Below are 24,975 nucleotides of genomic sequence, written 5' to 3' on the forward strand. Positions count from 1 at the left end.
AGTCTAAAAATGACCCAATAGCTGACAGTGGGAAGAGTGACGTAAGTCACATATTTCACTGCATCCTTCTGATTAGCTAGAAAAGTGTTGGCTTATTCCCTCTGGAATAAACTCAATTTTGTCAGATTGCCTTCTTCTCACATTACTCTCTTTGAGACTTTGGGTGGTCAGTCCTCAGTAGTCATCTTACAGCTCCCTCACATCTTCTTTCCTTAAATCTCCCCATCTGTTTACAAACTTTTAAAAATTATGTTATTCTTAACAATCCAATTTTATAGCCATCTATTTCTTGAGTAACCCATATACATATAATGTAAATGTTATGTATATTTTTATGGATTATGGGTATACACACACACGTTCTATCTCTGTCTCTTTTTCCCCCAGTCTTTTTCTAATACAATAGATATTTCTACAATCTAAATAATTTCATATGTGACTAGAACATTTGAAAAATATATCTTTATCAGTAGGGTTCCTGGTTTTCATATATGGTGATTCATGGGTAATAGTTGCAGAACTGCAGAAACTGTATTATGCTTTTTTATAGGTAATAAAATAAAAACAACATGATTTCTGTACTAGCAATGGGGACAGTTTGAGATATATTTTCAGAAAATTGCAGTCATATACTTGCATTTGAAACTTCTTTCTTAGAGATATTTATATAGAGTCTAGAAAGCTTTGCACTCAGAGGTGATTACACTACCATCTAACTGATATCCTACTCTCTTTGGATAGTTCCAAACACCTCGCCGTAGAATGTGCCTGGTGTAAGTAAAAGGACTGTAAAAATTTCCACTCTTTTTTTCATTGGCATAACACTGGTTTAGATTACTGTATGTGATTTACAGGTATAGGATCACAACCTTCAGGGGTATGTTGCCAAAACACACCCATGCCCCTCACCATAATCCATGTGCTTCTTTCACATTTTGCTCTCTCTTCCCTTCTCCTCTGGGAGCCACAATTCTACAATGATTTCTAGGGTTTTCTATTGGTTTGCATTTTCTTGACCCTTGGTTTTGGTTCGTTTCTCTACACTGCACATACAAGTGAAGCCACTTGGTATTTGTCTTTCTCCTTCTCACTATGTCACTTAGAATAATCTCCTCCAATTCCGTCCATGTTTTTGCATCCATCTTTTCTTTAGAGCTGAGTGTGTGTGTGTGTGTGTATAAAACGTCGTGAATATATACTTTTTTTTTTTAATTCAGTTACTTGTCTTTGGGTATTTAGTTTTTTTTTTTTTTTACAAAACTTGTTCATTTCAATGTCTATTTAGGCTGGTTTTAGCCAGTGTGGGTGTAGTCATCTTCCCCACTACTACAACTACTTTTGTTATGGAAGCATTAGCATTTTGTTAATAATTTGGATTAAAAAAAACTGCATGGTATTTGAGTTGTACATGTTATATCTCTGTCTCAGTAATTTTATAATTTTTTTAAAGATTTATTTATTTATTTATACAAGCACTCTATGCCAGAGCGGGAAGCAGAGCAGGCAGCAGGACTGAAGTACACTGCTGAGGTGAGCAGCGGGTGGCAGGAGAGGTCTGCACGCCATGTGGGACCCTCCTCTGTGGCCGGGGATCGAACCAGCACTGCAGAGGCTGCGCAACCCAGAGCTTCGCAACCAGCTTCGCAACCCAGAGCTCAACCACTGTGCCACCAGGGAGGCCCCTGTCTCAGTAATTTTATTATACAATTGTTGTAACGCAAGACTTGTTCAGAACAGAAATATCACCATAACTATTTACTGACTCTATATATCTGCCTATCAATATGCCTATCTCTCTCTCCTTTGTTAAGGAAGAATTAACTAAATTGAAAACATTTTAATTATATATTCAACCATTATTTTAATAGTTTTATTTATTGATATCTCAACACTTTCTATAAATCATTTTCTCTAAATGAGTTATAAATAATAAATTTAAAACTTATTATATTCCAAATTAAAAGGCAATTGCCTCAAAACAATGAACTAATGTTTATTGTTCACTAATTTAAGTGCCATTTTTACTGACAATAATAGAGAATAGGGAAGTAAATCTCAACATTGACAATTAAATCTTTCTATATTTTATAAACTATTGTAAAGATCTAATAGTTTACATTATTATGCTAATACCATCCTGGCAAAATAGTATACTAAGCTTTTCTAATTATAACATTTTCCAAAAACAATGTCTACTCTTTAAATAGTCACTTCTAAATAATGTGAGGAGATTCTACCAGGTTATGTAAAACATATTATTATTATTTGTCAGGTTTCACTCAATTTACAGGTTAATTTTGGTGAGGGTTAAGCCTTTAAAATGTACAAATGTAAACACACATCAGTGCACATATACATGCAGTTCTAATCATGCTTACAGACAATAATGTAACTAAATCTTGTACATTTTATTCTTGTAAATATTGTATTGTCATTGTTATTTTAATGCAGTAAAAATAGTTTCATTTATTAATTGTATATTGCTGCTGTGTAAGATGGTATAATAGGTTATCCTTATATTAGACAATATATATCAACTAAGATTTTCTATAACTGCAAGTAAAGGAGAAGCACCTAATAGTGACATTCATAAATGTTATGCAAAGATATTAATAAACACAATAGACATACAAACGTTTTGCATATAGCCAAAAATAATCAAAATTGGATTAACAGCAGGTATGCATGCAACTTCTCTATCAAGCATCATAATTGGTGGACACAGAATGCTTTAGAAAAGTAGACATATCAAGGAATGTGGTCTGTATACTTGGACTATAGATGTTTAAGTTGTATTATTACAATAGTACAATAGCTTTTCTGATGTAATCATGGACCAAGATATAACATGATTATGGTAGCAGAATCTTGCCTGTGATTTAGCATTAGACTCTGCTGTTACCATGTTGGACAGCAACATCAGTCCTGTTAAAATAGATTTCAAGATAATGGCTTTATGTTATGTGTCTATTCCTAACAAAAGAGTTAAAATTTGTTATGGGTGCATTGTGCAGGTACTAGAATCTTCAAGGACAGCTTGTTAATTTTTTTAATTTTTATTAATCTCTTTAGTTATCAATGCGGTCTTATGGACATTGGCATAAGATAAAAAGATGTACACTTCAGGCTCACCTCTAAGTGTCTAGCCCATTTCTACTTCTAAACTTCTAAACCATTAAAGATATTCTTTACTGCATAGCTATCCATATATACTGTTCCTTCTGTATGTAATAGGACCAAATTTTAGTGTATAATGGATTTATGCTGTGCTTGCTCCAAATAATGATGTGTGGGATTCACAGGACTCAGATTATGATGCAGCTCTAATCATATTATCCTAGCATATTTCATGGTCTAATGGTTGTTTGCTTTCCATGATAAAATGGCATTCAAGGAGCTGGGTATGGAGCGGTAAATATTCCTCCACTTCGAAGGAATGAACTTGTTCCAAATCCTATAGGGTTGAGCTTAATCTTTCTATAATTATTCTTCACAATATGTTCTTATTCATAAAGTAAAATTAAAGCCCTATTGAGTCTACCAGATTAAAGTATTTATTTTATAGCTTGAACCCTCTGAAGAATCATTGTACACAATCGCCAAAACTAAAATTGACATAGTTCTGAGTTAACTGGTTATAACAGCATTACCGGTTATGGGATTTATTGTGTGCAATATCTTAATATGTTAATGAAATTATGTGCCACTTTCCAAAAGATAAAAAGTGTAAGATATAATAAATAGTCCTCTATTTTGGTAAGACTATCTCACTAGATCCTTAAACACTAAATCAGTCTTTCAGGATTTACATCATTTAGGGTTCATCTTATATCAAGAAAGGTCATATCTTGGAAAATAAATTATGTTTTAACAATTAAAATAAATGAAATCATACAAAGTATGATTTCTATAACAATTTAATTGACTAGAAATTAGAAGGGGCATACAAAAAGAGACTATGCAAACATGCAGAAATTAATAACACACTTATAAATATTTACTGGATCAAAGAAAAGGCCCAGAGAAATATATATAATAATGAAATAAAAATAGAAATGCAACTTTTCAACATACATGGCACATAGTAATCACAGGGCTGGGAGGGAAGTTTATACTGCTAATTACCTACATCAGAGAAGAAGAGCAGACTGAAAGAAATAACCTAAAATTTCTTTCTCAAAAAACTATAAGAAAAGAAAAGAAACACAAAACAATTAAAAAGGAAAAAAAATAGGGCCTCCCGGTGGCGCAGCGGTTGAGCACTGGGTTGCGAAGCTGCCCGCAGCCTCTGCAGCGCCGGTTCGATCCCCGGCTGCTCCCCGGCCACCGGAGGAGGGTCCCACATGGCGTGCAGACCTCTCCTGCCACCTGCTGTTCCCCTCAGCAGTGTACTTCATCAAGTCTGCCTGTTCTGTTCCCCGCTCTGGCTGTGGTGAATTCTCTCACCCTCCTGCGCTTCTTACTCTACCCAGTGCTTGTATAAATAAATAAATAAATATTTTTTTTAAAAAGAGTAACAAAAAAATAAAGGTAAGATTAAAAAAGATATGGAATTCTATTGGGAAAATAATAGAGAAAATCAATAAAATCAAAATGTTTCTTGAAAAATTATTAAAATTGCTAAAACTCTACCTAGACTGTCAAAAATAAAAGACAAGATACAAATTTCCTATGCCATATAAAAAAAATTCTGTAGCTATTAAAAGTTGTTATTAAGAACAACTTTGTGAAATCAGCACTTTAGACAAAATGAGAGAATACCTTGAAAACAACAGGTTACTCGTGTGTGATTGGCACCTGCTGCTCCCCTCAGCAGTGTACTTCATCAAGTCTGCCTGTTCTGTTCCCCGCTCTGGCTATGGTGAATTCTCTCACCCCCCTGCGCTTCTTACTGTACCCAGTGCAGTAATTATACTTCCTTGAAGTATAATTATGTAACTTTATATAGCGAGAAGAAATTTGAAGATATGGTTAAGGATGTTGAAATGGAAATACCCTGGATCATTCTAGTGAGCACAATAAATCAGAGTTCTGAGAGAGGAAGGAGTGTCAATTCAGAAAAGGTGATGTGATAAAAACTGAAGTCATAACCAGATAGCCTTGGGGGTGTTTTTAAAATACTGTACTGTAGACATTTACACTGTGGACACTGAAAATGAAGGGCAGTGGGTCAAGTTATGCAGGTAACCTCTATGCGGGACAATAAGAAAAGTGTTATTATTGTATACAATCTTCTAGAAAATAGATGTAGAATTTGTCTTATGAAACCACTATTACCCTGATAACAAAATTAAGTACAAAAAAAGAACTACAGATCAAATCCTCAACAAAATATTAGCAAACCAAATCCAACAATGTACAAAAAGGAGTTATATACAATTATCAAGTAGAAAGTATGTGAGTCTGGCTTCAACATTTACAGTTTTGTAATCCAATATATCAAGATGCTATAGGGAAAAGTTATATGATGAAAATATTTGACTAAACACAATGCTTATTCATGATACTCTCAGCAACTTGATACTCTCAACTTAAAAACTGTGTATATAAAAGGTCTATAGTTAACTTCATATTTAATAATGAAAGATTCAATGTTTTCCTTCTAAATAGTAGGTCAAGCTATGTACTCTCACCAATTATATTCAAGAGCAATGAAAATATTAGACATTGCTGAATTTTTAATATGATTTGTCTAGACTTTCAGAATTATATTTAAATGCATTTATTTTGACATATGAATCATTCCCTGAAATGACCATTGTTATTCTATGAAAAATATAGTTTTGCCATTTTTCAAGACAAGTGTAAGAGCTTTGGTCACATTAAAATTTTATCCAGATAGAGAAATTTCTACCAGGAATTGCCAATTTCACATATCAAAAAAAAAGAGTCTGTCAAAAATTGATGATTATGGGAACTTTCTTGGATTCTTTCCAAGAAACAAAACAGAGACTCAATAGGGATCACTGATCTCCCAAAGGCTGATTCTGAAAACAAGACTAAATAAAGATACAGACTTTCAAAATTTGTCAAACAGGAATGTCTTCATAATGGTAATTTAGAGATCCAAGCTCAAAATTTATTAATTATCTTTGCATAAATTGTTTGCTTATCTAGTTGACCTTCAATTGTTCATCCTTAGGGCCAGTTGAAATTTTAGATTATAAAAACTTATGCTTTTATCTTACACTGTGGAGTAGAAGCACGAGAGGTAAAGTTCAAAATAATAAAAAAAAGACATAAATAAAGCACAAGAAATATGACATTATGCAAAATAAGTAAAAAGGGAAAATCAAACAATGTTAAGCTAAGGAGTTTAATGGCAAAAATATGTACAAAATGTTATATCAACAAGCATTAAGTTTTATACAAAGCTAAGATCTAACTGCTGAACCATGGTGCAGCTCCTAAAATAAGTCAAATCAACAATATTTAAACCCCACTTTGAAAAACTGTTATAAGCAATAAATCTGTGTACATGACATGAAAATTAAAAAATCTATATAAAAAAATAAAAGTTGAGTTCCTGTATATAAACAATGAACTAGAACAAAAAGAAATAAAAAAATCAGTCTTATTTATAATCACTTTAAGAGTTAAATAACTAGGGATAAGCTTAACAAACAGGATACAGTACCTCTATAATGCAAGTTGTAAGGTATTAGAAAAAGATTAGAAGAGGCACAGAAATGGAAAGATATTTCTTGCTTATGAATTAGAAAAATAACATTAAAATGGCCATCTTATCCAAAGCAATATAAAGATTTAATGAAATCCCCATAAAAAGTTTTCTTCAAAGAAATAGAACAAACATTATTAAAATTTATATGGAAACACAAAAACTTCAGATAGCCAAAGCAATCCTGACAAAAAAAGAACAAGGGAGTACCATGCTCTCAGATTTCAAACTGTACTACCAAGCTACTGCAATCAAACCAGTTCAGTATTGGAACAAACGTAGATCAATGGAATAGAATTGAGAACCCAGAAATAAACTCACCCATATTTGGACACTTAATTCACAACAGAAGAGTAAAGAGTATACAATGGAGACAGGAAAGTTTCTTCAACAAATGTTGTTGGTATAGCTACACAGCCACATGCAAAGAATGAAACAAGGCAACTATCTTATTTAATTAATTAAACATGGATTAAAGACTTTAGCATAAGACCTGAAAGCATAAAATAATCAAAGAAAACGGGAAAAACCCTCTATGACATTGGCTTCAGTGATATTTTTGGGAACAAAAAGTCATCCTACTGACAGAGGCAAAATATGTATATGTTATACATCTGACAAGGGGCTAATATCCAAGACATACAAAGAACTCATATAACTCAACAACAACAACAAATAACTAGATCAAAATACAGGCAGGAGGTTGAAAACATCACTTATAAAAGAATACATATGGAGAGTAAATAGACACATGAAACAAAGCTCATCATCACTTATGATCAGGGAAATGCAAATCAAAACCAAAAGGAGATACCATCTCATATCTGCAAGAGTAGCCTATATTAAAAATACCAAAAGTGAAAAATTGCAAGTGTTGAGGAGGATTTGGAGAAAAATGAACCCTCATATACTAAGGTTAGGAATGTTGACTTTTCCAGCTTCTATGGAAAACTGTGGCAGTTTCTCAGGACATTAAAATTGGATCTACCATATGATCTACCAATTCCACTCCTAGGTATCTATCTGAAGAATCCAAAAGACTAATTTGAAGGGATACACTATCTTCTATAAACAAGATAGCACTATTTAAAATAATCAAGCTTTGGAAGCAACTTAAGGGCAGGTGAGTGGATAAAGAAGATGTACATATTCACTTTGGAATACAATTCAGCTATAAATAACAATGAACACTTGCCATTTGTGACAACGTGGATTTGGAGGAGATTATGCTAAGTGAAATAAGTCAAAGGGAGAAAGACTAATACCAGGTGAATTCACTTAGATGCAGACTATAGAAGAACCAAACAAAGGAATCAACAAACTAAAGCAAAACAAAATCTAGAAATGTGATTGCAGAATTGAGGCTACTAGAGCAGGAGAACAAGGGTGGGAATAAAGTGGGGTGGAGGCTATTAATGCTCTGGTGGTGGGTGGGGCATGGCATCTGAGGAGGTGTGAACCAAACCCCCTGAATTATAAACAGTGTTGTAAACCAATGTTATCTCAACATTAAAATAAAGAATTAAAAATAAAGATGTGATATATGTATACAATGGAGGTGTATGCAGATATTTAAAAGGTAAAATTTTCTCATTTGTAACAACACACATGGAAATGAAGGGGATTATATAAAGAAGACAGATAAATATTGAATGATTTCTCTCATGTGGAATATAAAGAAACAAAGTAAAGGAACAGACAAAATTACATAAAAACAAATCCTAGAACCCTGCCTTAGAATTGATGCTACTAGGGCTTCCCTGGTAGCGCAGGCGGTTGAGCACCACACTGTGAAGCGGTCTGCAGCCTCTGCAGTGCCGTTTCAATCCCAGCCAGGTGGTGAGAATCCCACATGGCGAAGCAGAACTCTTCTGTCTCGCCCACTGCTCCCTTTACCTGTGTGTTTCCTCAGTCTGCCTGTTATGTTCCCTGTCTATCTCCGGTGAATCCTCTCACCCTCCGTGCATCTGGCCTGTACCCCAGTTCATGTACAAAAATAAATCTTAAAAAAAAAGAATTAATGCTACTAGAGGAGGGTAAAGGAGGTAGAGAGAAGGTCCAGTGGACTATGGTGCAGCATTATATGTGCTTTGGTGGTAGGCATGGTTTGATAACACATATCTGTAAACATATACCACTAAATCATGCACAATAATGTGAACCAACATCTCAATAAAAATTTGTTGTGTCAATTCTTCACACATTTATTATTTCTTCCTCTAAAAGATATAAAATCTTCTTGCTCTGGTCACTTTAGATCTTCCTCTCATGAAGTCTTCCAAATACACATAAAAATTCAATGCAATTTCTATATTTCCTTGTTTTATTAATCTGCTAGTTAATGAAAATATGTAGCATCACAAAAATAAATTAAAGTCAAGTGCACATTAGTGAATATCAGAGCTTAGATTAAGTTTGAGATTAACTCACTTGGCAGTAAATTGCAAGGACAAAATGAATTTAATTGCAAGGGACAGAGCAAGTGTAGCTTCTTTTTATATCAGGGTACCATGGAATGGTGCCAAACAAAGGTCTCCATTATGATATTGAAGAAATACTCAAAATTGTCTGGGAATAAGAACAAGTCCTAATAAACAGTATCATTAAACTAAATTTATGATTTGCTTAAGTAAAGGAAAACTGATAAAATGTAAACTCACTGAGCAAAACAAATTGCTGATCTTATGTAAGAGTTTAAGAGAGTTTGTTTGGAATTATATTGGTTACCAACACAAGAGTGGTTGACAGCAGTCTACAATCATGATTTATGTTGTGTGTAGAAGTGTGGATAGTTTGGTTTAAAGCTTGTGTATGTTGACATTCCGTGTTCTAAGTGTGTTCATTGGAGTGTCTCCCAATTTGACTGATGTTCAAAGTGTGATACTGCACCAATTGGTTGGTAAGCTTACTGAGGCAATTTGTCATTGATTGATTGCAGAAGTTTACAGCCCATCCTGGTTACTTGTTTCTATGTCTATGAAATTGTCATTGATTGATTAAATAGCTTGAAGACCATTTCTAATATCACTAGCTATAATGAGTTGTCAGTCTTTCCTAATAGTATATAGTCTATGTTCTGATTTTTTTTCAGTATCAGTGGATGTGGATGCTAAGAAATTGCTTATTTGAAAATTAAGTTGCTCTTATTTTATTCCTTTTCTATAACTGATATCAACCTCTGTTTACCCATTTTTCATATTTTTGTTGTGAAAGTTGAACAATATGGCTTCCCATTTATCCCTTCTATAGAGACCCTGATCTAACCACCAGTCACACAATTTCCCATATTAAGTGAGCTCACCAGGGTTTCACATCCCCAATACTTGGGGATTAATTTTTATAATAATTCCAATAGAGACAATAGTGACAAACAAAATTCTTAATAATTCTACTCTTCTCATTAATGCATGCCATCTCTGCTCTCCCGGTAAACATAATCAGTCATCTGGTGTATTTTCTGGCTTTACAGTTTACCATGTCTATCTCCCTGAACTTTAAAATACCTTTCATTTCCCTTTACCAAGTAAGTAACATAATCTTAATTTTATCTGCATTTTTTTCCCCAAGCTTCAAAGAACTTTTGCAGCAGCAAATTAAGATTGACACAATGTAAGTTTACCAGTTTGTTAAATCCTAATTTCTGGTAGTGCCCTTTGGAAAAATAAACTGTCATATATAGACTTACACTCTGACATGCTACCTATTCTATATGATGCTACACATTATTTTCAACAAATTTGCCAACAACCTAGACTAAGATGTGGTGTATAATATCAGCATAGAATTTCATTAAGGGGATTGAGGAAAGGGTGATTATTAGAAGAGACCGTTTCTTGGAGGCCTACTGAGTTACTAGTAATATATTTTTTTCTGGATCTGGATTTATTTACTTTGTAATAATTAATTGAATTACTACAATTTGTGTGGTTTCTGCAGAACTTCATATCAAATATATTTTTAATGAGACCATTTTCAAACATCAAATTATTAAAAATTAAAAATTTAAGTCTCAATTTTTGGTAAAAATATGGGTATTCATATTCTGTAGGAGGCTCTCTAATGGTAGGTTAATTATAGGGTAATATAGATAATCTGTTAAATTCAAAAGTGATCATTCTCATCATTTAGTAATAAGATGTTTATATCATTTTTCTACTGTTAAAAGAGTTGTCTAAAAACAATAAATTTTCTCTGTATTCTTCAACAGTTAATAAAATAGAAACTTGAAATGCACTTTGAGTTTATACTGTGTACTCTAAGAATCTTTTCCATCATAACTTTAGAGTAATAGCTATTTTCCATATTAATGTATATACAATTTTCATTTTTATTGATTTTCTCAATGATATTGACTTCAGAAAGATTTTATTCACCCTCAATATAAAACAGAGTGGGGCCTCCCTGGTTGCGCAAGGGGTTAAGCTCTGCACTATGAAGCAATCCGCAGCTTCTGCAGCACGAGTTCTATCCCTGGCTGGCCAGGGAGTAACCCACATGGCGCAGGAGAGTTCTCCTGACTAGTCCTCTGCTCCCCTCAGCAGTGTACATCATTCAATCTGCCTGTTCTGTTCCCCACTCTATCTCTGGTGAATCCTCTCACCCCCTGCATCTCTGGCCTGTACTCCAGCTCTTGTATACATAAATAAATAAATCTTTTAAAAAATATAAAAAAGGAGTAATTTTAATAGGGAGTAATTTTCCTGAGGACTTTGTTCTATACTGTTCTTATTCTTATTTCTTTCAAATGTTATTTGAAAGAAAAGTCACGGGGAGAAAGACGGTGGTGAAATTTCATCTACTCAGATCTTAGGAAAAAGATTATTCTCAATTTATTGGGTAAAATATTAACAAATGATAAAGGATATAGATGTTTTGGTGGTAGGTGTGGCATAGCAATATACATCTGAAGAAGTGTGAACTTATTTCTTTCAATCACATTCAGTATTGTAAGCTAATGCCACCTTAAGAAAACATTGTCATTGATGAAACGCCACTATAAGAAAAAATGATAAACATAACTCCTAGACAATAAAACAAGATTTGGAATCTAGTCTCCTTGGTATCATTACCACAGACTGACAGAATATGGAGGGAATTTCTATGGCTGTTGAGCAACTATTTATTCCAATATTCCAATATTGTTTTATACAAAAATGGCAGGTCTTACTCTTAAGAGCCAATTCCATTTATAATTAAAAAATATATGTCTAAATTTTTGACAGATATTTTAAAAATTCAGTAAAATAATTATTGCTATAAAATCCTAAGCCCTGACTCCTTTTTTCTTTAGGACTTTTTATAAGATTACTTGCTTTCTTTGTATAGAAAGTCCATTCAATTATCTGGCTTCTTTGAATTTTCATTTGTACCAATTATTCTAGTGCCGCTTATTTATACTCTGGTAAAGTATTGCCCATTGTACCATACTGACTGAAATAACTAAATTTTTATTCAAAATTGAATTTACTTAATTTATCTTCTGATTATGACTGTGGTTTTCACATTTTACACATTGAAAGCTATCATTATATTCAAAAGAAAAAGAATGTCCTAGCAAGTATATTAATCAAGATTTTCTTGTTACCTCTTAGTCTTGGATATAAAAAGACAGATATAAAATTTATTGTGAGTCATTTTATTCTTTCTTCCTGTTGCCTAATGACTGAAAGTTACTTTTGTGTATTTCTGGAAATTAAGACACATGTAAATATTTTCAAGCACCATATTCTATCCAGTGTTTCCTCTGTGCCAAATTTTGACTTTCTGGTTGTGCTATAAAGAATTCAAAAATTCCAATCTGTACAGATACCTTCCCATTTTGCATCACCCATTTGAAAAAAAAAATGTAAGGGCAAACAATGATAATATTCTCCATAGAAATGTTCTTAAAGTAATATAGGTAGTTCATATCTTACAGATCTGATGACCTAGGTCAAAATAGGCTAAATGAATTTATTACAGTTGTATGTGCATTTGTCAGTGAGTGTATTTCATGCCTTCTAAACCCAGGTATTAGGCTATCTCGTTCTATTCAATGTTTCCTCTAAATAAAATTTTAGGTAAGTTTATTTTGTTATATTTTTCTTTTTTATATCTAAAGTTTAATTTAAGCTTACAAAAAGTTGTCTGTACTTCACAGATCCTACAATGGATGATGAATTAAATATATTTCAGTTCGCACTCATTTCATTTGCAAACCCTATCTAATTTCAAGCTATTTCTATCAATATTTAATCAGCAATATTCACTGACCACCCATAGTAAACTATTTACATTAATCTAATGTCCATTTTTTTCACAGTTAATTTGTTTCTGCATGCTGAGAATTTCACTATAGGAAATAAGAGAGATTATATAATACAGATCTTTGGAAGAGACAATACAGTAACAAGCATTATTCAAAACATGCCTCATTATTCACAGTAATAAAATCAGCTACACATTTAGCTTATAATATGCTGCAAATAAGACTTCAGTTTTGTTGAATCAAGAAGGCTATCATTAACCCTATTTTATGTCTGTTAATCTAAAGTAGAACCAAAACCAGGATTCTCACTTAAGCAACATATTGAGTTAGAAAATTTAGGGGAAGTTGACTAACAAAGCAAAGGAGAGCAAGGTAAGAAATTAAGCAAGAATATGTCCTTAGCAGAGACTACATTCAAGTTGACTCCTTGGGAATAATCTGATGTGCAAACTACATGAGAGTGTTAGGCCAAATTTTCAGAGAGATGATCAGCCTTATGCACCCCATGACAGTCAGTCATTGAGAGTTGTCCCAGTATTTGCAGTGGAGAGGGGAATAGATTAATGAGGCTTCCAGGTTGATTAAAGAATACTCTCCAGAAAAGGCAGAAGTTGCATGCTGTCATTGCCTGTAAAAAGGACTTAGGGAGGACACCACCAATACCCACGATAGCCCATGCCCTCCCTGCATTACATAGATACACTTGCTTGTGATACTACATTGCATAATTGAGAAAAAGCTTCTCCAGGTTTACAAATTTATGACACTCACTGATAGACTCAGTGACTACTTGACAAATTGAAAAAGTGGTCACAGGAATAAGGACAAAAATAAGAATGGCAATATGACTTAGGCATTTTTCCAAGAAAGGTAACTTGCAATTATGCTTCACAAAATATTTAGTAAAATGATTGTCACTGAATCATCAGTTGAACATCAGCAATTCTAAATCTGAGAGGAATCTTCAGATATTAGATATTATACCCAATTTCCTGTGTTTATGTGTCTATCATCATCATCTTACACAGAAATACCTGACAAAAATGGACATGAAAACGGTGAAAATGTAGCACTTAGTATAGCACCTTTTTTTTGGTGCTGTTCAAAGTGCATTCTTCATTCTATGTAAAATGTTATGACTACAATGTGTCAAGAAAATTACAATTAATTAATGAATTTTATTTATAAAATATATTACATGTCTGTCACATCTAATTTCTTTGGAGATATAATAGATAAGAAAATAATCTTTATTCTCATGCAGTTTATTGTTCAGGTACTAATTCAAAACAAGACTTTTGTTCCATGTGTGACATTTAATAATGTCTAGAAACATTTTTGGCTATTGCAACTAAGGAGAATAAACTGATATCTAGTAGGTAGAGACTTAGGATGCTGTCCAATTTACTCTAATCCATAGGCAGCTTCCAGCAAGAATAACTGGCCCAAATAACAACAATGACAAGACTAAGAAACTCTGGTTAGAAGAAAACAATAAAAAACAAACAAACAAACAAATAAATAAATAACGGCCTCCCTGGTGGCCGAAGTAGTTAAGTTGCAGCACTATGAAGCTATCCCAACTACTCCAACATGGTCAATCCAAGGGAGCTGACCCACATGGCGCAGCAGACCTCTCCTATCTTGTCTGCTGCTCTCCTCAGCAGTGTATTTCAATCAATCCACCTGTTCTGTTCCCTACACAGTCTCTGGTGAATCCTCTCACCCATGCACCTCTGGCCTCTACCCCAGTTCTTGCATGCATAAATATATAAATCTTTTGTTAATAATTCAAAGGCAATCATCAGATAGAAAAAGTTTGATGATTCAAGTTACAAGGGAAAATATTTGTGAAAATACTCAAGAGGATATAGGTATATTATAAAACATACATATGAATTAGTGTACCAAAACTGCACTAAACTGAACTTATTGCACACTCATATAATTGAGCAAGCATTCCACTTGAGTTTATATTTCAGAAATATGCCTGACTGTGATGGCCAATTTGTGATTAAAATGGCATTTTAAAATTTCATTTTATAATCTAATAAGTAGAAAAGCTATTTTACTTTTATTTTTTAATTTATAAAAAAGAACATTCTTATTCAAAAACATATGCATTCATTAATATACTTTAAATGTATATTTATTTGAAGGTATATGAGTTAAATTACTTTCTTTTTAACCTTAGAGGTCAAAAGTGAAAATGGCAAAATTATGTGGCTTGCTATACATTATCATTCCAAAACATGTTAATCTTTGTGTATAATCTCAAGAAAGTTAATTTTCCAGAAATCAGGAAATCTATTATAGGCTTCACGACCAGCAATTCTATTTCTTTCAAAACTTTTATTCAGATGTACAATATGCTTTTATTGGAGCAAGGCTATCATTTTATTTGAAACTAGTTAAAATTTTTCTATTTTAATTAAAACTTTGTAGGCAATACTTTTTTAAACTTCTACTTAAATTTGGCTTGCACATGTGATAATACTCATTAAAGTTTTGCAGGAATTAAAGTGGCTACAAACTTTGACTGCTTAAAAAAGAGGAAGTTATTAGTATTTGTCAGGTTTCTGGTAATGGAAATAATTTATTCACTGTTCTTGTTGCAAAAAAATTTTTCACACCTCTTTCAATTTAAATAATGTTACTTTTATTTAAGATTAATCCTGGTAAATCCTCTTGAATCAAATTTTTATTTATTACATAGATAACTCTTGATCAATGGCTTTTCTTTCTCAATGCACTAATGACATAAACTTGAGAAAGTTTAATAGGGTTTTTACTGATTTTTTAATAATATCCACAGCAAATTTAGTATTTTTTATAATGTGAAACGTGTCAAACATGTTTCATGTCCCTGAAATAACTTCAGTTACACTTCAAATATTTAAATATTTTATTATTTGTATTTCCTCTATGCAATTATTTATTATTTCTATATTTTAAATTAAGTTTGTCAGTCATTCACTTTCTATACAAATATAGGGTTACATTTTGCAGTTCCTTTTGTGCACACGTTATACTCACCTGCCACAGAATCTTCTGTGCCAACCCATGCCCCAATTACTTTCCCTGTCTTCTCTGCCTCCTAGGGAGTTGCCTCCCTGTTTAGTTCTCTCCAGTAACCAGATGATAAGTTTTCATAAAGTCTTAGATTTATTTTTGGTATATTATGCCAGTATACTTTTGCTATTTATATTCCACAAATAAGTGAAACCATCTGATCTCTGTCTTTCATCTCCTGAATTCATCCATAGTGGAGAGATAGAGGAGACAAGTTCCCCTATATCTCTCCTTACAAGGCAATAATCTCATCATTGGAATTCTACCTTCCTGAACTAATCACCTTCCCAAAGCCCAATTTTAATATACCATCACATATTTTTTTTCAAATTATGTCAGTTATTAAAATACATGGAATCATATAAAAATTGAGAAATAATTTTCAGCATTTAACTCCCTATAATATAGAAAAATCTCCACTGAGGTCACTCTCAAATACAACAACACTTCCATTGAGGAGAAACTTCCTATTATTTATTGTTAGATATGGTATTTTTCAAGTGAAAAGAAATTATGATAACTATGGTTCAGTTGTAGCTTACTTCAGAAATTGATGTTGTTAAAGAGTCCTACACTTATTTTTAAAATAAAATGTCATAACTTAGAGCAATATTTAAGTGAAAATATTTTATTTTACATATATATATATAATTTTTCATTTTAAAAAGTCAGGTTTACTAGAAAAAGGAGAAAGAAAAAAGAGAGGCAACTGCATAGTCACAGGTGGGCAGGAGAGGTGCTAAATGAATACATTGTAAAATCAGATAACTTAGTCATTGACTTAGCTTTGTGTCTTAGTTTATCTGCATATTATTTTCTCATTAAGTTCAAATGATAGCATATCACAAGCTGTTATAAGAATTCAAACATTTACTTTCTATAAAATGTGCAATAAGATGCTGTGCAGAATTTTACACTTGGTCAGCTTAGATCAATTTATAACATGATAACAATCCACAGTCTTAGTAATTTTAGTTGCCACATTCGCCCCCTTGTGTACATCAGAGATTTTCTTTCATTTTCAAGCCAAGTTTGTATAGAAGCAGCCTCTATTTGATGCATTAAGAGCAGACCTAGAAGACAAATGTGCAAACAACACCATGACTCCTATACTGTGCTCATGGAAATTTAAGCATATATTTCTTAGGACAAAGGAAATTGAAAAAAAGTATACTCTTCCTTCTGGTGGGCATCCTAGGAGGCAATAGGTATATGCTGACAATGATACAATCTATTGTGTGTATATAATAAATAATGATTACTATATTACTTTGATACATGTATTATTTTAGGCTGTTTTACACATATTCTAAATTAATAATATTTACATGGTCTGAACTATTTCAGCTCATTATCGCAATTTTCTCTACACAAATATAAAATAAAAACAAGTAAACAGGGACAATTTGAAAGTCTGCCTTATAAATTGACATTGTAGTGGCCTAAGCTTAGTGAATAACTAATACTGACTAGAACTTTGTAAATGTCTCTGTTGAATAAGAAACACAAACATTAAAACTCTTAGCTATGAAAAACTTGTCAAATTCATGCATTTTTAGAGAAAATACAGTGATAGGTCAGGCCTCCAGTGTTTTGCAAGGCACCTGCTATTTCATATGCAAGAAATAATGAGTAAAGGAAACAGTCCATGACACTTCCACACAACATGTAAGTGGAATTTTGGTCACTGAGATGCTCGGGATTTTTCAAATGAATTGAGGCAAACAATACTGAACAGGTAATCAAAACAAATAAAGATCTAGAAAGATTTAAAGTTTCCAAGTATCTTCCAAGTATTCTTCTATTTAAGCTTGCAATTAAAGATGCATGTTTCCAACTTTTTTGGTGCTATAGGGGACCCTTGGAATTGTCTCTTCTAGTTAGTTCCCTATTATAAAGTCTGTATAAGATTACCCACAGACGTGGAAAATGGAGAAAAGATAAAATATGTTTTGATTCTGTTCATGGAATAAGTTACATTGCCTTCTGGTACTATTTTTATTTGAGCATGTTTATTTCCCATCCTGCCTCATCAAGACTTCTCTCAGGGCTTCTAAATTTTATTTCCTTCAATTAGGACAAATAGTATATCAAACATAACTTATGTTTAGTCTCTAAATAGCCCAATATATTTGATCTTTTTTAATGACAGTTGTTTATGTTGTTATGCAATTTTAAAATGAATGTCTTACATATAATGCCATTCATTAGATGGCAGATTGTAGCAAAACAAAAGACTTCCTGCACATTACTTTTAAATACAACTTTTGTTTTGTTTTTGCTTATTGGGTCAGAGGAATACTCAGCTTCAAATATGATGTAAACTAATTCAAACTGGCCTCTGTATTAGATCACATAGTAGTAGGATAGTTGCAACAATTTTGCTATTTACTGCCACATATAATCTGGCTCATTTGTGAAAATTAATAAAAAGAACATGAAGGTTTGCAATATTTCTTAGCAAACTACTGCTTTGGACACACTGGCATGGGGCACATGATCATTACAAACCAATCATTGGCAAGATGGATGAAATTACCTGTGTACCAATCAGAACCACCTCAGGAACACGGAGTGACTTTTAGCTGAGCAAATGGGATGAGTAATATGGAAATTAAAAGTTGAAAACATTGGGATTTTGTAGAGAATGGTATGCAAAGAAGACATACAACCACAAACCAATAAAAAACATGACAACATGGGCCTCCCCAGGTGGCGCAGCAGTTGAGCACTGGGCTGCAAAGCTGCCTGCAGCCTCTGCAGCGCCCGTTCGATCCCTGGCCACTGGCGAGGGTCCCACATGGCACGACAGACCTCTCCTGCTGCACCCGCTGCTCCCCTCAGCAGTGTATTTCATCTGTCTGTCTATTCTGTTCTCCACTCTGGCTCTGGTGAATTCTCTCACCCTCCCGTGCTTCTGACTGTACCCAGTGCTTGTATAACTAAATAAATAAATCTTTAAAAACAAAACATGACAACATGTTTTAAAATATTTTCCTTCTTTATTTAGTTTGATTTTTGTTTTAAATGCTTCTTTAAAGGGAGAACTGGGTCATTTAAAATATATTATGCCAGATTGTCTGTTGTATAAAGGCTATTGGGTACATTTTAACAAGCCAGCTTTGGTGGAACATTTCAGATTTCTGTTGAACATAATTTAAAGAATAATCCATCAACCTCTTTTTCTGTACCAGAAGAATGCTCGTCTTTGAAAGCAGTGTCAGAATCATAGTTTTTAATAAAAGGACAGTATAAACATGTATATAGCACAGAGATTAGACATGTTGCAATTTCTGCAATGACAGTGACACAGACTTTATAGAACTATTTTCTCTTGTGTTTCATAAAAGTCACTAGCAACTGTCTAGACCAGTTATATTATTTGCTTCTCACACCTTACAGATTGCGTCAAGAAAAATGAGTCAAGAGAGTATATCCTGCTTTTCTCTATGCTGGACATGTTCAGGGTTATTTTCTTTATTTGGAAATGCACCCTACATACCACATATGTGAACACTGTAGACATTTCAAAACTGAGATTTGAAAATGATGTGGGAAAACATTATAATTTAAATAAAATTAACACAATAGGTCATAGTACCAAATATCTCAATATGCTTAATTATAAGCTTATAAATTAGATAAGGGTAGAAGACACTACTGATTCCATTTTGCAGGTGTCTAAATATGTTCATATATTTCATATTCAGCAGTCCTTAATTAAAGCATCTTTTTTTAATGTGGAGATGGGATTGCTGTTCTTTTCTATTCTTTAATTCACCTAGGGATTTGCAACAACTCTCATTCATAAAATCTAGTACAAAAGAATGTTATGCAGAGCTAAATAGAAATGAGTTTCAAGTCATGAAAAGACAAAAAGGAACCCTTAATGCATGTTAATATGTGATATAAATCAATCTTAAATGACTATACAGCCAATTATTTAATATATATAAATATTTGGTGGTAGAATTCATACAAACTGAAGACAATTTGTTTCATAGTGTTTTGACTAATATTTTTACAATTTTCTTCATTTCATGTATGTTTTAAGATGAAAGACAGCAACAGATACAATTCAGAAGAATTATATTATGAACATGTACCATGTAAAGTTGTCTGTTAACTACAAAAACACAATATGAACAGGTGGTGTCATATAAGATAAGCAGTTCTGAAGACAGAAATGATCAGAATTCACATTGACTGAAAATTACTTTTACTGTATCCTAGGATAACTTGAACATTTTTTTCTTATCCTGTTTCTTCATCTATTAAACTGAACTTGTACAGTTATAGAAATTAAATAATAGTGTTTGAAAATAACTCAGATATATGTGTTGTCATAAATATTAAATAAGTGCAAGCTTCTATCACTTGTATTAATATTGACATATTTGCAGTTTTGTATAAATTTTATTTTAAATATCTTATTAATAGTTAAATATCATAGAAAGTTGTCATTTTGAATATACCTGGAACTCTAAAAATACAAAACCTATATCAAAAAGCAAAAAAAAAAAAACAAAACAAAACACCAGAATTGATTTACATAATTCTTCAGCCAAATATGAATTTGGTTAGATACATTGATTTATTTTTATATGCTAGATATATTAAGTAGATATTAATGTTTGTAAAATGCTAATCTGTAAAATGCTAATCTAAAATTTATATTCATTTTAATACATTTCTATTTATCATAGAAAATCAAGCAGTCAATGAACTACTGTGAAGTGATAAAGATTGAGCAAAGATATGCTTTTATAATTCATAAGCATTACTCACAGGTGCAATATTATCCTAATGAATCATAACTTTGAGTATTAAGAGAAAAATGAGTATTTAAAATCCAGATGTGGGCTTTCACTTGTAAATATTGACTTTGTAATTGAAAGGCTTACTGAATAGTGACTATTAACTCACTTAAATTTCTATATTTTAAAAGATTATCCAAACACAAATTTGTACATCTGTTTTACACTGTGTAATTACTAGAAGTTGGGGGTGTTTATGGTATTTAATTTCTAGTATTTGAGTGTCTTTTACTAAAATTCTGTATTTACTGATTTTGCAGAAATCTAATGTATTCAAAGAAATTCAAACAGAAAAAGAGAATTTTCAGGAACTGAAACTGATACTGGGAGGTAAATTTATGCTAGATCATACATTAGTCTGACACTTTGAGATATTCTACTTTGTCATTTTTTTTTTAAGATTTTTTTTTTTAAAGATTTATTTATTTACACAAGTACTGGGTACAGTCAGAAGCGCTTTGAAGGGTGAGAGAATTCACCAGAGCCAGAGCAGGGAGCAGAACAGGCAGACTGACAAAATACACTGCTGAGGGGAGCAGTGGGCACGGCAGGAGAGGTCTGTCGCACCATGTGGGACCCTCTCCAGGGGCTGGGGATCGAACCGGCGCTGCAGAGGCTGTGGGCAGCTTCGCAACCCAGCGCTCAACTGCTGCGCCACCGGGGAGGCCCTGTCATTATTTTTTAAATAGGGCAACCAAGGACTAGATATAACCGTGGACAACAAATTACAAAGTAACTTAGTGACAGCCTTTCAAGTCTCTAGTATATTTTCCCTTTATAATAATGATAGACAATTTATTATCTTGACATAAGATAAATGATAATTGCACAAATAAATTATCATGGAGAAAACATTTATTTCCCGATACTATGCCCTGTTTTTTCTTACAATTCTCAAGAAGGTATAATAAAAGAAAAATATATAATTTAGTACTATTTTATTCAAATTCACAAATTCAACACATTTAAATGTTACCATGATTGGGAAAAAATAAAACACAGTAGTAGTTGAACCAATAGGAAAAGGAAATGAAAGGATTCTGAAAGAAAAATTCAAACATCTGACAGATTCCCTGTGTAGTCCACTAGAAGGGGTGCCTTTAAAAGTTGAAATACTTAAATAGACTTGGTCAAGGAGAAGATGCAAGAAACATCTTCTAACTATGGGCAAAACATGTAAAAGACCCATTTACTCTAAGCAATATATTCATATTTCCCTAATGAGCTCTATTTTAGTTTTAGGTCACATCACATTTCCTTTTCTATTCGTTCTTTCTTTATTTTTTCTTATTTATTGCATGCACAATTTTCTAAATTTTAATAAGATTAGCATGCACATAATTTGTACAATTTTAAAGTTGACTAAATGTGTTTACAATTTTCCTTTTCCTATAAAACTTGTCTTTTATTTTGCTAACTTTTTGCATTATTCTATTGATGCAATCATTTCTGTTTAATTTTGGCAGCATAAGAGGACTTTTAATATTAGAGCAATCTCCATAAAAAAAGTTGTACATAGATTTATTGTTCCCGTGGACTCTTATTGTCCACATGATTGTTGCTAGCAGTACAATTGCAAGTATAAAACTAATGTGCTAGTGGCTATTTTGTACTTTCTGCTACCCTTTTGTTATCTGCATTTTATTCATGAGAGATCTTCTGAGTCACATTGGATCCCAACTACTTGCTGCCTAGTCATCTCAGTTAAGAAGTTTATAGGGCCTCCCTGGTGGCGCAGGCGGTTGAGCACAGCGCTATGAAGCTGTCCGCAGCCTCTGCAGTGCTGGTTCGATCCCCGCCGGCCATGGAGATACCCAGATGGCAGGACAGACATCTCCTGTCTCGCCTGCTGCTCCCCTTAACAGTGTGTTTCAGTCAGTCTGCCTGTTCTGTTCCCTGCTCTGTCTCTGGTGAATCCTCGCACCCTCCCACACATCTGACCTGTACCCTGGTTCTTGTATAAATAAATAAATCTCTAAAAAAAAAAGTTTATGTATGATGGTATTATGCAGATAATTTACCCCCTCAACACAATCTTCACCTGCACACCACTTCCAGGATTAATATCTTCCAACTACAAGAATCACATTTTGAAGGAAAAGATCTATCCATTGATCATTTCTACACCCAGTCATAAAGTGTGACTACAATAAGACCAGAAATGGAGACTTGATTGGGCAGTTTAGTTATGAAACATAGCTATCTGTGAACTGGAAAGCTTTTTTGCACTGCAATGGTTGTTTTTATCTTTCACTAGCATAATTATATTTTTGTTTGTTTTTAAAGCTATATATTAATGCTGGTTTCTATTTTCGGTGTCTCCTAAATCTTTTCAGTAATTTGCTTTATGGATCTCCCTGAAATATGATTTGTGCAAATATATTAAGGCATCTAGAAGATTGAATAGTTGAAGTGTTCTCTGACTCTCTTTCTCTCTTTCCAACACTTTTTTAATGATCAGGGAGTTGGATGATTCTGATTTTAAAGATTTCTATAATCACAAATGATGACTCTTTAAGTTAGGAAAATTGAACTCTATTATTAGCTCAAAAATCATTCTTAGTTTCAAAATGGCTTTCATCCATTTATTATAAAATAATTTATTAATCACTTATAATTTATATATATACTCTGTTAGACAGGAAGGGTAGAATAACAACAAAAATAGATATTCTCTGCTATATTCAAATATAGGAAATGAACATAAGAAAATAAGATAGGAATATAAAAATAACTTGTCCTTACTTGAAGACATACCATAAGTAATAAACAAAGACAACATAATGTTAAAAAAAAGTTCTTTTTTTTTAATAGTTCCTCTTTGAAGATAGCTTATTTAAGCAACATACTACAGGAAGAGAAGGAGTTAACTGTGCAAAGATTAGAGTATCATTTGGGGAAATTTTCATGGTCAAAGGAAGAGAACATATAGGAGCTATTAATATATAACAAATATACTGAAAGATGTTTCAGAAACTGAAGATGATGGTATTTAGTATTGGATTAAATTAAATGGGAAATATACCCAGTATAGTTTAGACCAGTAAAAAGTTCATTTTCTTAGTAAAGTAAGAAATGGTGGCAGACATTATAGATCTATAAGACAACCAATAAACTAAGCCCTTTGGTTAGCAACTTTTATCATCATAGTCATTGTGTGTGTATTTCAGGCAGGAGAAAGGGAAAAATCCAAAAGCAGAAGTGTATGCCTTTTTTATATGAAAAGGGTATCTTTTATAGAAACTCCAAATAATAGTCTTTTCTCACATCTCACTGATCACAATTATTTATGTGCCCACACACAGCAAAGGATCCAGGACAATTCAGTTAATGTTTTAAATCTTGGCACATTGATGCCATAAACAAAATTTATGTTTCAATAGAAATGAAGATGGGAAAAATAAATAGGGAATTAGAAATGTGAAAGGGGGTCCTCCCCGTTGGCGCAGCGGGTTGAGTACCATGTTTTGAAGCTGTCCACAGCTTCTGGAGTGCGGGTTTGATTCCCGTCCAGCCAGGGAGAAACCAGCATGGCAGGACAGATCTTGCCTGCTGCTCCGCTCCGCAGTGTCTTCGGTCTGTCTGCCTGTTCTGCTCCCTGCTCTGTCTCTGGTGAATTCTCTCACCCTCCTCTGGCTGTACCCCAGTTCTTGTATAAATAAATAAATCTTTAAAAAAAAAGAAAAAAAAGAAATGTGAAAGGGGCCTAAATGTATGAATATTTCTGATAGGTATACAGGAAACAAAACTTGAAGCCACTGGAAGCCAAACTATGGAAGTTGGTATTTATTTTATATAGAGCAAGATGGTATTTTAAGAAGGTTAGAGAAACAATAGGTTTACTTTCATTATGTTAATCAAACACCTACTTATGACATAGATCATCTCACAAATATAAGGATTTCCTCTATGATATGTCAAAGTTGATAGACCAAAACAAAAGTTGTTTTTGGGTTTTGTTATTATTGTTATAGGTTCCTTTGTGAATTTTTGAAAATACATTCTTGTCAAAGACTTAGAAGCAGTTATGATATATTCTATAACTCTACACAGGTAGACTATATTTGAATATTTAGAATTCTGTGTTGGAGAAGAAAGTGAGTTAGCAACGATTGTTGTTATTACATGTCAATTTTGCTACTTTATTTTTCATATAGAAA

The sequence above is a fragment of the Talpa occidentalis genome, unplaced genomic scaffold (genome assembly GCF_014898055.3).
Source record: "Talpa occidentalis isolate TD23 unplaced genomic scaffold, MPIMG_talOcc4v2.1 talOcc4.6, whole genome shotgun sequence".
NCBI lineage: Eukaryota > Metazoa > Chordata > Mammalia > Eulipotyphla > Talpidae > Talpa > Talpa occidentalis.